This window comes from Bidens hawaiensis, unplaced genomic scaffold, assembly GCF_021521415.1.
Source record: "Bidens hawaiensis isolate Kalapana, Puna unplaced genomic scaffold, B.hawaiensis_p1.1 tig00019932_1, whole genome shotgun sequence".
Taxonomy (NCBI): Eukaryota; Viridiplantae; Streptophyta; class Magnoliopsida; order Asterales; family Asteraceae; genus Bidens; species Bidens hawaiensis.
The window spans coordinates 118,563-123,596 of record NW_027493027.1 but is presented as its reverse complement, the minus strand read 5'-3'; positions in this window follow the sequence as shown (position 1 = coordinate 123,596).

Genomic DNA, 5,034 nt, shown 5'->3' with positions numbered 1-5,034 from the left:
GATGAGAGAAGATAAAGAGTTTACCAACATTGACTTGGAAACAGCAGTCAATAAACTACGAACTTTTGAACTTAACATGGTTCGAAAAGAGACACCAACTGATCAGGTTCAGGATCCGGAAATGTATGGTGCGAAAGTTAATTCAAGTTCAAGCTCGAAGTCAGAATCATCTGCTTACTATTCAAAGGGAGACTCGAGCTCTAACTCAACTCATGATGGTCATGTAACTCTCAACATGGATGGTGATGTGTGTTTCGTAGCTGGTGGAACAAATGCTTCTAAACCTCAAGCAACAAAGGGTAGTTTTTCCTCAAGTGTTCCGAACAATAACTACTCTCAGATGCCCATGAGTGTTAAATCTGCTGAACAGCAGTTTGCTCTCTATGCATCTTTCATTGCTTCTTACGAAAATTACATTAAAGGTAAAATCGTTGACCCTGCAACTTTAGACGAAGACTATGATCAGATCGATGGTGATGATCTGGAGGAGATGGATCTGCAGTGGCAGATGGCGATGATAGTAAGAAGAGTCAAAAGGTTTATGAAGAAAACTGGTAGAAAGTTTGTTGGCGAAAGACCAGGGTTTGATAAGTCAAAGGTTCGGTGTTATAACTGTTAACAGAATGGACACTTTGCTAAAGAATGCACAAATGAACGACTAGAACGTAGTCAGAACAGGCCAACACAACCGAATGGGGGAAGTAACGAGAATAGGGCGATGATATCCAGACAGAACGGGGAATACAATTGGAATCTGCAAGTTGAGGAAGTGTTCGAACAGGCCAACTTGGTTAACATTGAAACTGAAGGAAAAAACAGAGAGACAAGAGAAGATCAAGTTGAGGATTGTACTGTATCCTGGTTTCAAGATACCAGAGGCATGGATAGTGATGAAGGCTCCAAGGGAAAAGAATACATATGTAATGGACATGAGGTCGACTGAGATGGCAACAGAAGAATCATGTCTTCTGTCAAAAGCAACTGAATCGGAGTCCGAGTTATGGCATCAAAGAATGGGGCATATACATCTTCGAAAAATGAACTACATTGTCAAGAATGGGCTGGTGCTGGGTGTTCCCTTGAAAAATTTCAACTTTGAAGACCAATGTCTATCATGCAAGAAGGGAAAGAAACACAAGAAATCTCATCACACCAAGAAGGTTAATTCATTAGTCAGTACCCTAGACCTACTTCACATGGATCTCTTCGGTCCCGTGAATGTAAAAAGCCTAGGTGGAACATCATACTGATTGGTGATAACTGATGATTTCTCTCGATATTCTTGGGTATATTTCCTGAAGACAAAGGATGAAACGGTTCAGTTGGTAATTAACTTGATTACCAAGGTTGAGAATATTATGGGGAGAAAGGTTAAATACATCTGGAGTGACAATGGGATAGAGTTCAAAAACTATCAGATGGAGATATTCTACTTACAGAAAGGGATAGACCACCAGTACAGCGCTCCGTATACTCCGCAACAAAATGGGGTGGCTGAGAGGAAGAACATAACGCTAATTGAAGGGGCCAGAACCATGTTGGCTGATTCTAAACTTCCTGTGGTGTTCTGGGCTGAAGCTATTGCAACAGCCTGTTATATCCTTAATCGAGTTTTAACTGTTAAAAGATTGAATAAAACATGTTATGAACTTATGCATGGTAGAAAGCCTAACTTGAATGGTCTCGAACCATTCGGGTCCCCGTGTTCGATATTAAAGACGAACTCAAAATTTGGTGAGATAGCCGACGAAGGTATTTTAGTCGGATATGTTGTTGGGACACCCAACAGACGAGTCTTTAATCTATCGACCAACAAGGTTGAGGTGGTGTGTAACTCTGACATCACAAGTTATAAATCACCAAAACCAAGCACGGGACCCGCTGGGGCTTTCGACTATGATAAGCTTTTTAAATCTTTTAATTTGCCTTACTTGGATTGTGCAGAAGTTGATGAGAGAATAGCTACGAAGATTCTTTATGATGAGGAAGAAAGTGTTGTGCAACGACCACAGTACGATGAATGTCAACCTTCCTCGTCAAATGCTGTTGATACCCCTGCTGCCACTACAGAAGAGGAATTCTTCAATCCTTTTCACTCTCAACAACAATCACCCATTGATGAACTATCTTCGAACCTGGAAGACAATCTGCAAGTCAGTTCGGTTCCGACTACGAGTGTTCACAAAAATCACCCTTTGGAGAACGTGATAGGTGATCTGTCCGACAGTGTACAAACAAGACGAAGCTTGAATGAGCACACTTGTGTTTACACAAGCATTAAAGATACAGGCATCATTAACGAATGCTTGTACACCTGCTTCATCAGCCAGATTGAACCAAAGAACTATCAAATGGCTCTCAAGGACAGCTCGTGGGTCGAAGCCATGCAAGAAGAGTTAGCCCGGTTCAAGAAAATGGAGGTATGGAATTTGGTTGCAAAACCGAAGAATGTGCATGCGATTGGCACCAAATGAGTTTTCAAATGTAAGAGAGATGAGAAAGGAATAATCATAAGGAACAAGGCAATGCTGGTTGTAAAAGGTTTTAATCAGCAAGAGGGGATCGACTACAATGAAGTGTTTGCGCCCGTGGCAAGATTGGAAGCGATTCGACTGTTTTTGGCATTTGCTGCACACAAGGAGATGAAGGTGTTCCAATTAGACGTGAAAAGTGCATTTCTTAACGGTAAAGTCGATGAGGTTGTGTACGTTGAGCAGCCTCCGGGTTTTCCTGACCCAGACTTTCCTGATCACGTGTACAAGCTAAGTAAAGCGCTATATGGGCTACATCAGGCCCCTCGTGCCTGGTATGCAACTCTATCCGATTACTTGCTTGAGAATGAGTTTGAAAGGGGAAAGATCGATAGCACACTGTTCGTGAAGAGAAAAGGAAGAGACCTTCTTCTGGTTCAAGTCTACGTGGACGACATCATCTTTGTTGCATCAAAAGTCGCCATGTGTCAGGAGTTTGAAGCCGTCATGAAAAAGAGGTTTGAAATGAGTGCTATGGGTGAACTAACTTTCTTTTTAGGATTGCAGGTTGATCAAAAGAAAGATGGGATGTTCATTCATCAGACTAAATATGTCCAAGACGTTCTCAAACGCTTCAAGATGGAGGACAGCACTCCATTTGATACTCCAGTTTGCGTCAACCATAAATTGGGTGCTGATTCAGACAGTGATGCAGACGTGGACCCCACCCAATATCGGGCAATAATAGGTTCTTTAATGTATTTAACTGCATCTAGACCTGATATTATGTTTGCAGTTTGTCTTTGTGCTCGTTTTCAGGCAAACCCAAAGGAATCTCACATGAAAGGTGTGAAGAGGATATTGCGTTATCTCAAAGGCAAGCCTAAGCTAGGGTTGTGGTACACGAAAGGGGGAGACTTGCAGTTAGTCGCCTACACGGATTCTGATTATGGAGGATGCAATCAGAATCGGAAGTCGACAACAGGTGGATGTCAGTTTCTTGGAGGCAGATTAGTGGATGGCAGTGCAAGAAGCAGACCTCAGTCGCCATTTCTACCTGTGAAGCAGAATACATGGCAGCATCAAACTGCTGCTCCCAGGTTCTTTGGATACAACAGCAATTGCGCGATTACGGTCTGAATTTCACTCATACTCCTATTTTCATAGATAACACTGTTGCTATCTCAGCAACTAACAATCCCGTAAAGCATAGCAAAACTAAACACATTGACATCCGTCATCATTTTATACGGGATTGTGCTGAGAAGAAATTGATAGTGCTCGAAAAGGTTGATTCGTTAGCTAATTTCGCTGATTTGTTTACTAAAGCGTTTGACAAAACTCGTTTTCAAAACCTTGTTGAGCTAAATGGGATGATCAATCCCGAGTAACCGTGTTTTTCGTTTTTACTTACAAAAAAAAACATCACTATCGCTTAGAATTATGTCGGTTTCTTCAGTTTGAAGGACACATCTTCGGATATGTTTGGTCCTCATTTCTACCTGTAGAGTATGAGGATAGCCATTAACCAGATGACTGAAAGTGACCGGGGCGATTTATGATGTGTTTTTATTCTTTCGCTGAAAATTAGTCGTTCATACTTAGTTAGAAGGACACATACTCGTATGTGGTCGGTCCAGCTGATCCATTGGATCTTCAGGATAGCCGTTTACCTGAAGACTTCGACTTGATCGGGGCGATAGAAGTTAATTTTTTTTTTTAATTGGGAGATGAAATAATTTTTCAAGTCTACTACTTCGTAAGAAGTGAATATACAATGATTAAAAGAAAATTGATCCAACCTTGGAAAGTGATGGACAAACTGATTCTGTGTGCTTAACTAGTGAAGTTATTAGGCCTAAAAGACTTTAGAACAGTCATTGTATGTCATGGTAGATTTTTATGGTGCGTAAAAGTAGAAGTGATACTAACTAACTCTCCTCGATTTTAAGTGGAAACTCATTAAGAGTTGTGCATGTCTTCATATATATCTTTCCGAATGATAGGCAGAAAAGCGATTACCCAGTCATACACGAGCCCGTGAGTGTTCTGATTCCCGAGAAGATAGTCTGTCAAGAAACTGCAGTGATCCAGATTCGGGACTTGCAGTAGTCTACTGTTTACGGCTATGGAAATCTTTAAAAAAAAAATTATTAAAATTATTATTATTTAAGCCTTCTGAAATCTATTATGCTATACTTATCAATTAAGAGGCAAGAACGAGAACGAGATGAATATCGAGATGTATTTACAGCTAAATCAGACACTACGGGTCGAGGTCATCTCGGGGTGACTTGGGGAAAGCCTAATACGCTTTGAGAATAGATAGGAGACATAACAATCTCTGATGTGTTGCCCATTTAAGTTTTGAGATTAATTGAACCTAATCCATATCACAGAAGCGATGAAAACCATACTAAGTTTGTTTACCTGCTTACAACCTGTTTCTTTATGTCATAATACAGCTGAACATGGATCTGTGTGACAGTCACTTAATTAGTATGATTCCTGTTCGGATCTTTTCTAAAACGTGGTAGTCCTTGTCGAGACTGAAATTTGATCC